Source organism: Nesoenas mayeri (genome assembly GCF_963082525.1).
Source record: "Nesoenas mayeri genome assembly, chromosome: 1".
Classification (NCBI taxonomy): Eukaryota; Metazoa; Chordata; class Aves; order Columbiformes; family Columbidae; genus Nesoenas; species Nesoenas mayeri.
This window is the reverse complement of record NC_137541.1, coordinates 206,637,275-206,649,323: the sequence shown is the minus strand read 5'-3', so window position 1 is coordinate 206,649,323 and position 12,049 is coordinate 206,637,275.

Here is a 12,049-nt window from a genome sequence, read left to right as displayed (position 1 = left end):
CTTTGCCAAAGTGCCCAGTGAGCAGCAGCGCTGTCACTTTAATAATTCCAGGTCAAGGGATTGCTTTCCTCGTTTCCAATCCTCTCTTTTAATACATGGGAGGATCAGAGGGACATTAAAGACCGTAAGGCTGGGTGGCTTGCAGATAATAAAAATGAAAGTGACTGGCCAGTGACTTCTGTTGGGTAAGAGGGTGATGTTTGAAGGCTGTTGTCTGGTGAGGAGAAAGGGACCTTTCCTGTCTGCTGTGTAGTCACCTAATACATAACTAGCAAAATCCATTCAAGAAGTGAGAGAAGTTAAAGAGTCACTTTGGATTGTTTTTGTCTTCCTCCTTATTTGGATTATTTGGGCGTTTTTGTCCTGCAAATAATATGTTTTTCAGCATGTACAGGTGGAGTATTGAGACAGCTGCCTAGAGATGGACTGTGCCTTAATTGTATTACAAAAAGTCTTTTAATTTTAAAACTTAGCTGCCAGAAGAGGAGTTATAATAAGGTTTTCTATTGCCGAGGAACATTTTCTTTTGTATTTTTATAGATTCAAATATATTTTAAAGAAATTGAAAACATCTCAAAAAAAAAAATCAAAAAGCTTCTTTTTTTCCCCTTTTTTATTGTTTATGGGAAGCATCGGAAGACCAATACAAGAAAACAGCAAGTATTGATAGAAATGAAGATTGAAGCTGCACTTCCTAACTGAACTGTAACAGTATTTTGCAATAGATAGCCAGTTCCTGACCTCGCAAAGTGTTCCAGTGTTACATCGTTAATACCTGTTAATAAGTGCTTGCAACCAGATTCAGAAGTAGGAAGAAGAATGCCAGTCAAGAAGAAAGGTGGGCTATGAAGCTTCATATCTCATTTTGCATCTTCGTTTTGTCAGAATGTTGATTTCTAGTACTTACAGTTTCAAATTAAAAGTGTTTTAATGGGGGTTTGAAATTGTTTTTCTTTTGCACTGAAAAATGGGAGAAAAATCTGCACGCTTACAATAATTTTAGAAGTGGTTTTATGCCATGTTTTAAGCCTTGTCGTGTCAAATTTTGCCTCAAATAGTTATTTTGTAAAGATCAGCCATCAGAGGTCTTGAACAGGCACCAAGACAAAAGCTTGGCAATTAATGTTGTGAGAAGCCTCTCTTACAAACGCTGATGAATTTTAAAATCATGGGTTTAGTCTATTATCTATTCTCCACATGTTTGGCGGATAAACATCAGGCATCAGTAGCAGCATAAATAAATAACGAAGTTTCAAGGCTAATTTTAAATAAAAGTTATGAGAGTTGGGTTTTGAAGGCGATTTGAACGTGTTTTATTTAAACGAGATTTCAACTAACTTTGATTCCCATGATACAATATAAAAGTATTAGTACTGTATTTATGACATCGTATGGCAGCATTTAAGAAAAGGTGATCAGCCTTACATTTTGCCTCCTGAAGTTTGTGATTGTAGCAAGTGTAGAAACAGCTTTGGAAAATGTGCTTTCCTGTGTCCAAACAAGAGTTGGGGAATATACGAGGTCAAATTCTTACTCTGAAAACACTTGTAGACCTCAGGTTATTTCTGATTCCCTGCAAACATGACACTGATTTGAAATTTCAGAATATGCTAATAGAATAAATGGCACGTGAACCTTTTCTATTCACCTGACCTTTGTCTTTGGATCTGAAATATCCCTGATGATACCAAAATCTGGAGGAAGGAGCAAAAAGTGAATGTTACACAACAGAAATGGGGACATAGTTGATGTGACTATAAATTCTTGTTGGAATAACTCTTCAGTATCAGTTATGAGTTAACATTTACTATGTAAATAATGCTAAAAACACACGGATTACTAGAATTATTTTTGTGCAAAAAAGCAGTACAAGGGATTTTGTGGTTGTGTTTTAACAGATGACAGCGTAGAAATTAATTTTCAAAATGGGATTATTTTAATGAATCGTGTTGTCATTCATGTAATTGCTCACAATTGTGTGTAGTAAACATGGGAACATGCATGGGGAAACACCATCCCTTCATCATTCATCCTCCTGCGCTGTAAACGTATCACCCTGATGTCCTGGTGAGGTTTGCATCCTCCACCTGTTTACAGAAGGAAAATTAAGACTGTCTTTTCGTATTTTAAGTCTTAATCCTGAATTAGGTGGTTTACACTAAGGAAGTTTCTGTGCGGGATGTTTAGCTGTAATTCAGTTTCAAACTATTTGCTGCAGGATTTTTGAGGTGAACTCCGATGGGCTCCTTTGTGCAGGAAGTTAAATTGGCAACCACAGCGGTCCCTTCTGGCCTGAAAAATCTGTGGATTTCCTGTTTGTTTCAAGCCAGTCTGGGTCAGTCTTAATCAAGGCTTTATTTTCTTCATCTGTCTTACGAGGATATGTATTTTGACAATTTAAAAATGTAAACTCAAGAGACCAAAATATCCTCCTTGAAATACTTTAAACTGTCGCATCAATGGATATACTGAAGTTACCAGCGTGAATGTATTTGAGTATTAAAAAGATATTGCTAGAAATGTATTTAAGTACATAAATTGCAGAGTTAAAAATGTTAGTCAATCAGCAACCTCACTGTTATTTTGAATGACTTTGTCTAGTCCATGCAAAGGACTTTAACTTTCTAAATGTAATTAAAAGCATGCTGGAAACTATAATTTTTTTTAAAAATGGCTATTGTTACAAATAATTCATAATACTACTATGAATATTAGGGTGATTGAGGGGATTTTTTTTCCTCGCCCCCCCCCATTTATTTTCTTTATGCTTTTGACGGTGCTTTGTGTCTAACTAGTTTTGTATTTCTGTTGATTTATTTTCCCTTTCTGGCCTTATGTATTCAGAAATTCGTGTCTACTGTCTTCCCCACCCGTGCCATCTGCAGAAATCCTGGTGGGACACTCTTCAAGGCTGTGCTAAAGTGTGTATTTCGATAGCAGTGTTAAGGACAGGATTATCCCTCTCCCTTTCTATGTGTTACTATTCCGGATTTGATCAAAATATTCTCCTAAAATCAGTCTCGAGACAGAGAAAGCTGTAAAAACAAGTTTTAAAATACCCCAATATTTATCAGTGGAGGTTGTTACCAAACACTGCTTGCTTTGGCATTGACCCATTCTGGGTGTTTCCAAAGAACAGTGAAGCATTTTGAGAGTTTGCTTTTGAAAGAGCTCTCACATCCAGTACTGGTCTTCACATTTCGCATAACTTTGGACCTAATTTATACTTTACTGCTTTATACGATGTCTGCCATCTTGCTTTTAAAAATCTAGGCCTGTTTAGTCAGGAAAAAGATAATTTACTTAAGAGTAAAAATATATAACTTTAGAGGCAGCATTGATTTCTTCTGGCTGTGAAAAGAAAGGCTCCTGCTTCTGATCGTGTTTGTGTCAGGATGTGATTGCCTGATGTGCTAGAGGGAAAGAATTTTGTTTTCTCACTTCATTCTCAAGGGAAATAAGGCTCCACATTCCCTGGAATATTCACAGAGTTGGCACGTTTGCTCTGAGTCTCAGGAAAAAAAAAGGCAAGGCTGGAAAGGGAGAACGGAGTCCCCTGCAGATGTTGAATGTGCTCCCTTTAGATAAGGGGTGAGACTTTGTATGGATTATTGCACTATTGCTGCGTGATCAAACAAATGGCCGTTCTCTTTGGCTTTTGGTTGCTCATCTTTCACTTACGTAGACTTAAAATTTTAAATCGAAGCAGGCTTTTGATTTTAGTTACAAAATCACCTGTTGGGCGGTGCCGTTTAGAGATGATGGGGGGTGAACAAATTTGAGAAATAAATTCATTATTTTTGCTTTTTTACTTTCACCAACAGACTAGAATAAGTTAGAATACAACTATTCATAACAGACTGATGGAACTTCTTGAGGAAAGCTTTGCTTCAAAGTAAGGTAGTACCACCATACTGGAGAAGTGAAGTGAGGTTTTTGCGTGTTTTTTAGATGTCTTCTCTCCCTCCCCAAGTTATTTAGCTGACTTGATTTCTGTTAACTGCAAGGGACTATATTTAGATCTGTAATTGCATATATTTTGAATTCCTCTATGGAATAGTTAAGAGCATAAAATGTTACTGTAATTCACTCATGTCTTTCACGGTGGTGGAAAGAACTAATTAGCTCCATGTTCCTCTGTGGTGGAGACCAGATTCCAGTTTTGGACCTCTGCTTGTGGTTCACATGGAGATGGCAAGAACCCCACATCTAGATGCTTGGTTGCACATGTCCTTCTAGACTAACCCTGTCATCATCTTTTCACATCTAGTTATGTCTAGGCAGTAAAAGATACTTGAATACTGGGATTTATACTGCACTCGTCCCACTTTCTGTTTCTGACAGTGAGAGGAATTGTCTCTTTAGCCAGCTGATAAAGGCACGCTGATTCTGTTTGTCATGGAACAACTTTTTTCATCGTACCTCTTATATAAATACTTTCAAGGCTATGTTTGATTGAGCACATCATTGTCAAGAATTAAAAAGAGTCTCAAGCTGATCCCATGTGGACTTCATGTGTGCCATTTAGAAGAATCTGACAGATAAGCTTTATGAAATGCTCCATTCTGTGTTGGGAATGCTAAATTTATGTGGCTGCTCTCTTGAAAGGACAGGGTCTAAAACCAGCCCAGCAGGAACTTATAAAGCTAGGACCAGCCAAAGCTAGGTCCCATTACTGCCCTGGAGTTCTTCCTGCACCTGATTCTGTTTAAACTGGCAACTTCTTTTTAAGTAACAAAATTTAGGTTCATAACATTTTATGTTCAAAAATCTTAGTGAATGTAATTGTAGGCTCCTTACAACAGAAAATCAAGCGTGTATTGGAGATTTTAGTTTCCCTTTTACTTTTAGTAAGTCATTGGTATTACAGGCTTTTTGTCCTTTCAGTTGCTGAATAAGTATTCTGAAATAAGTACGTGGCTAAAAGGCCACTTTTTCACCCCAAATTCTATCCAGCTGCCTTTCAGATTTTGCAGTGGATGGGTGGGGAGCAGTGTGAAGCTGTAGGTTATGTTTACAGACAAAAAATTGCTTTCTAAACTTTGCCAACTTTCGCCATGAAACTTTGATTTAAAGATGTAGCTGCTTTTATGGCAGGAATCTTCTTCCAGCCAGACATCATTTCCTCTGTGAGAAACTGAGATATTTATATTTGTATGTATAATACAGAAAAAGTCCTTGTTAATGCAGGCTGTAAAGCTAAGTGGACTTTGGACTGGGAATAGTGAAATTTATATTATTTTTGCAGCTCTACCATTGTCCTGGTATTTATAGAATCACAGAACCATTTTGGTTGGAAGAGACACTCAGGATCATCAAATCCAACCATAACCTAAATCAAGCACTAAACCATGTCCCTAAGAACCTCATCTGAGCATCTTTTAAACCCCTCCAGGGATGGTGACTCCACCACTGCCCTGGGCAGCCTGTTCCAATGCCTGACAACCCTTTCTGGGAAGAATTTTTTCCTAATATCCCATCTAAACCAGATGTTACCAGATGTTATCAGCTGTTTAATGCAGATCTGTCCCATTTTAGTCAACTTATACTTGTGTAGGATGCCCAGCTTGTTGTCCTGGAGGGCTTCTTTGATTAGCAGAGAGAAATCCACCTTCCAAGGGCATTTTAACCCACCTAAGGTTTGTTTTATCTTCTTGACAATTGTCATCTCCTCTTTCTTCATAGACCGTGGAGGGAACACAGAGTAACCACATTACCTCACTTGCCTCAGTCAGACAACGTCTCAGTCTCATATAAACTTCAGTGGAAAAACCATCTCCTTAGCTGAGATATTGAGAGCTGACGCTGTGTGTTCTCTGAGTGCTACAAATTAACACTATTCATTATTTTGCTGAGAAAAAGTTATAAATTATTTTACTGTTCGCCACTAGAACTGAAGTCAGCCATAGTGTTGATACAGGCACAAGAGGCAGCTGCGCATCCTCTCCTTCATTCCTGTTGAGTGCATATTGCACACAGTAGAAATAGTGGTGTCTTGCATTGTAAGCTATTTTTTTTCCTACACATCCTCTCCTGAATTTGTTCCAGATGGCCAAGTTTGATGTCAGAGGGTGACCATGGAGAAAAAGCTGAATTTGTAACTAGTGGCCAAATGTGATAAAAGACAATTTTGCAGTCGAATGAGAAAAATCTGCCTTACTCAGATTTGCTTATTTTGGTCAGGTCATACCAGGTTCTTGCTTCTTACCGGTACTGAAGGTTTGTTTCACTGTAGTTTGTTTCACTATGGTTTGTTCTTGTATTTACTGTAGATTAAAACAATGCCAAACAACATCTTTATAAAATAAAGACCGTGTTTTCTCTGGCCATATTCATCCCAGAAGTAGCCAGCGAAGCTGCCTTGAATGGATGGGTGGTGACAGTAGTAGCCAACATACAAAATATGTGAAGAAACAACTGGCTTTTTAATGGCTGTGGTCCAGGCGAACTTTTGGTGGCATTAAACCCATTTTGCCAGGGTAAGTTAGTGCAAATGTCCTTAAATCTGTCTTCACTTTTGGGATGAAGAGGTCAATGCTTCCTTCAAAACACATTTATAAGAGAACTGAATCATGTAGAGGTTCCTGGAAAGAGAGAACCTGGGCAATTTGTAGTTTTACAAACAGAACCCCACACTTTATGTTTTATACACTCTTCTCTCCCCTGGCTGTGACGTATATCACTTTATGCTGTAGTGGAATAATTCAAGTCACCTTCCAATTCGTTCCTAGGTGTTGTGCATGATGATAATCCTGCCTTGCAGGTGGATGCTGAGCTGTGCTTTTAACAAAGAAAACGCCAAACCACCACAAACAACCCCCAAAACAGACTTTGCAGATCTACAGATTCAATTGTTTAATGTCCGAAACACAGAATTCATTTTCCATTGTCGCTTGGAGGTGTTTGGTTTATCAGCTCAGAGACTTTAGTCTAATACAGAGGTTCATAAGCGAAAAGTTCCCAATCGAGTGTCAGAAAATTTGAGACCACAATGCGTATTTTGGTAATAAATAAAGGTGGTTTAATCTCATTCCATTTGTTTTTTTTATCTCTAGAAAGATGTCAGTGTTACTGAATTAGTTCTGGATTTTCTTAATTCCACATTTTTTTTTCTTTCATGTGAAATAATACTTCTTTTGTATGACCTTGGATGTTATTTATTCCAGAGCAGACATCTTTCTGATTTTGCTTTCTGTCTCATTCCAGTTTTCACATTTAGGGTAATTTTGATATTGAATGTTTTCTTAAAGCGAAAAAACCCAACAGAACAAAACAAAAGCAGCTGTATTAAGTGTATAAATTCTGACTTTTACTCTTGTAACTGTATATCAAGTTCCTCTAGTCTTGTGTGTTACATACAATTAGATTGTAAGCTCTTCAAAGCAGGACTCCTTAATAATTTTTCACTGTTATGACGTCAATTTATATTTATTCTGCTGCATAAATAAGAGGTTTTCATTTGGTGCTACATCATTTTTGGGCTTTGTGGCTTCATTTTTCATTCTGTCTTCATATTTGCGTTGTTGATTTTACTATTAATATTTGTACACCTGGATTTTAATGTCGTGACACTTGAAAGGCAGAAAGAAGAAGTCAAGGTGAAGCTACTTATATTTGCAGGGTTTGTGTAGTTTTAGGAGTCTCAGGGCATCAGAATCTGCTCGGTCCACTGTCTGAGACACAAACAGCCTGTGTAGCCAGGTCAAGAAATATAAGAAAGGATCACTAATGAGCAGGCCCCACGTTACCTTTAATGTGGATGGGAAAAAAATAGCTCAGTGAAAAATATGGATGGCCCTGGTGGGGTGAGCAGCTGATCTCAGCAATTGCTTAAAGCCCTTTAGTGGTTCCTGAAAATAAGTGATGTGGTGGGAAGAATCCAGGTCCCAGAGTCAGCCACCGAGAGTGGAGATGAACAGGTTATATACTAATACTAAGTGTTTTTTTTTTCCAAGATATAATTGTAGTTTACACAAAGGGGTGAGCAGAGGAGGGATTTCCGTGGGATTGCAGGGGTCAGATATTCCTGCCAGGGGCACTAAAGCAGGGCAGGAATGCAGCTTGGTTTTCAAGATGCTTTCTGATAAGCAGAAGTGCTGGAGAAAAGTTTATGATTCTATGCCGAGGCAGTCACTAACTGTTTGTTATATAGTTATCCTGTTCCTTGAGTAAGTACAGTATCACAGTATGTTTGGGATTGGAAGGGACCTCAAAAGATCATCTAGTCCAATCCCCCTGCTGGAGCAGGAACGCCCAGGTGAGGTCGCACAGGAACATGTCCAGGCGGGTTTTGAATGTCTCCAGAGAAGGAGACTCCACAGCCCCCCTGGGCAGCCTGTTCCAGTGCTAAGTACAGGTAGTCATGTTTAAAAGAATGTATTTAAAGCGAAAAAATACGTGAAGGCAGCAGTTTAACAGAATAGATTTGTGGTTACATGTTGTAAAATCAAGTGTGAGAATACTTGGACAACAAACTTACACTGCAGCTAGTCATCATTGATAATTGAAATTTTTCCTAAAGAACCACTTTTCTGTATAGTAAATTAGACAAAAAGTCTGATTCTTAAAAAGCAAGCAAAAAAAGAACCCAAGCACTCTTTTATTAACATCACTTTCCTGGTCTTTTGTGTGTATGTGTGTGTTTTGTTTCATAAAGTTGACGCTACTGTCCAGCTTCATCCACCAGTCTCTGTTCTGCAGCATGATTGGGTCTTCAGATGGAGTTTAGAGATTGTGCTTTAAGATAAATTTAATTCCAGAAAAGAAAACAAGAGGATTTGGAAGTGCAAAACATGTATAAAAGTTGCAGGAGCTGGAACTGTTTAGCCTGGGAAAAAGGAGCCTGAGCAGGGGAGGGACATGACAAGTCACACAGTGTATAAGAGGCTATAAATGGAATGATGGTGGCTTGCTTTCCACATCAGCATCTGGAGGACAAGGAGCAGCTGGCCTGATTTATAACAAAAAAGATGGAAATTATACAGTAGAAAAAACCCTAGAACCTTTAAAGCCTGCAATTAGATGGTGAGGGAGCTTATGGACTTGATAGGGGGTACTGGTGACTTTAGACAGGTATCGAAGGGACGGATGTGAGTCTGGTTCCTTCTGCACAGCAGGGAGGTAAACAGAGCTCCTGCAGGCTCCACATGTTCATAATTTCTCAGAGAATTCAGCTGACACATCGCAGCCAAACTCCTGCCCTTCCGAGCAATCTGACTTGCAGAGCATTTAGCCCTGTTCCTTGCATCGTCTGCACAAATCAATATTCTGTAACGAGACTGCTGGGCAACTTCTACCCTTCAATCACTGCCCTTTGCGCTGGCTCTTTGTGCAGCTGCACGTGAAACCCGCTTGGTTCAGAGCTGCATGTCCTCCTCACCCTTGGCCAGTTTCCCCTGGCATTTGGGTTATTTATTTCATGTTAATATTCCTGAGCACATCCTATTGCCCGGTTCTGCAAGATTTGCTGTGGTACTTGCATACCAGTTCTTCACATAGAATATCTGGGCCATTTCTTGTCTGCTAACAGCATCAAGGTTTCAAATAACAGCGCTTCACAACAGAACTGTTCCTAAATTTGTGTTTTGCAGGAACACAGAGAATTCACCCAGGCTATGGTGAATTTGGGGAGGTCGCACTTCTTTTTACAGTTAGTGGAGATCGAGGGCAGCTCAGAATGCAACCTTCACTTTAAATATCATTCCTTGAAAGAGTCTGTCCACTGATTAATCTTCACAGACCATGTGTCAGTGTCCTCTCTGTGCTGGTCTGGTTCCTAAATGCTGAAACCCCAGAAATAAGCCTGCTTGGCAATCCTAGAAATGATTGAACCCTCCTTTTTCTGTTCACTTGTTTTCCCTAGCAGGACAAAAGATGGGTTTACGTGTCATGCAGTTTTAGGAGCTGTTATTTTTAAGCCTTTTAAGCTTGTTTGTTGTCAGTGCTCATCACACTGGGTGATAGTATTATATTTGTCACATACGTAATGCCTTATGTCTCCTCAAGGTTGCGTAACCCATATGTTGCCTTTTCTTGGTAGTTCATCAAAGTCCTGTTGTGTATATGAAGGGCCTGAGATGCTCAGAGCTTGTGGGTTTGTACAGGACCACATATTCCCAGTCTGTCTTCCCTCTGTGCAATCTGGTAGATTAATTTGTGCCTCAAATGGATGTTTATATGTAAATATTTTATGACTGTCATTTGTCTGACAGTTTTCAAGCCTTTTGAAGCACTGGAGCCTACAGCTTGTGTTTTTCTCAACTGTCTTAGTGTACTTTTTCCTTGTGTTTCTGTCTCAAATTTAACTGGCTTACACTTCCAGTTTAGAAACTTCAGGTTTTAAAATACAGTCTCATGTAGGAGTTTTAAAGCTCGGGTGTGTATACAGAGCATTGCAGACTAACAGGATTTATTCCTTTGTGTTCACTGTTGTGTGTAAAGATTAAGAAAAGTAAATGCGTTGCTGATGGCTTTGGCTTGGATCAGTCCCAGGGCAGGTTGCCTGGACATTTCTTATAAAATATTGCATCCCCTCCCATTGAACTATAAGGACTTTTGGGGTTTTTTTTGAGTTTTCTAGAGCAAAGGATCAAATCAAGAGACCTTAAAATAATTAAGGCAGGGAAGAGTGTTTGCTCAGACCTCTGGCTTTGTTGTTGATGGTCATCTAAACTAAGGTGTGTACTCCAAAAGTAGAAGTAGTTTTTGAGATCCTTCTAAAGTTATCAAAGTTCACTGAGAAAACTTCCTTGTTCCCTTTCCCAGTGCTCTGATTGCATTTCTCACTTCTATTTTGGCTGCTGTGTTTTGCCTCCCCCATTCTTCATGCATTTCACAGCTTCAATGCCCTAGATTTTCCCAGTTCTGGGTCTCCAAAAGCTGGAAAGGGTCTCCTGAAATGCATTGGTCTGTTTTTCTTTAAAAAGATGCCTATGCCGTGGACTTTGCAAGAATATAATCAAAGTCCCTCGTAGGAAAGGGAACAGATACAATTAGAAAAAAAAAAAGATCAATCAAAATTAAACCCCCCTTCCTCTTATAAACTTAGTTAGGGTTAGATCTCAACTAATTTTAAACATCTCTCACTGATGAAACAATAACATTTTTCATTTGTTTTAAGTCAACATTTTACTGTTGCAGCCCAAACATCTTTTCGTTCACAAATTCTGATGTGAATGCGAGGAAAGAAAAGCAAATATGATCCTAAACTTACCGACAGGCTGCGTTAAGCTTCTGACCGAATTTGTTGTTCCCTGATCCTACTTCATGCTGGTATAAACCACTGTAAACCAGCCAGCTGTGATTTCTTGCATGTGCAAGGCAGAAATTTCCAGTTCTTGCTGAGTTTGGAATCGTATTTGCTTTATTTCTCTCCGTCTTCTGAGCTGTCTTGTTTCACAACAGGAGCTGGGAGGCAGGACCATACCCTTGGGGAAGGCAGCAGCTCTCAACAGACTTGTGTAGCAATTTGTCTGCTAAACCAGTGTTTGGTGCTGGCCAGTATTGTGTATGGGTCCATATAGAATTTGGCCTATATGGCTTTATTGTGGCCAGAAGGAGCATTAAGGGCTTGAAAATAGATAGATCACAGCATCTGCCTGAATTATGTGGCGCTTCCATCATATGTTTCTTTGTTTTGAGTCATCATCATTCAACACACTGTGGTTTGAGGAATTTCGAAAGTGGAGCTTGTTGGAGACTGGTTTGGAACCAGTTCTACCTTTCTTGTGTAGTTTCAATCAACTCTGTTAGTGAAATCTCCTCCAATTTAATTATTGAAATTCACAAGTATTCCTACATTATCTTCAGATCCAATCTATTTAGTTCATCTAAAGGATAAATGGTTTGAACAACATCTGGGAGATATTTAGGAAAACCGTCTCCTGTATCCTATAGCTGTTCCTATAGATGTCGTGTTGTGCCAACTGCAGCGTGTGGGCACAGCTGTGCCCTCCTCTGTCCCATAGGAAGGCACAGTACTTATCAAACCTGTTTTAACACAACGGTCTCCATGTATCAAAGACTTTTTAATCAACACGACAGTCTCCAC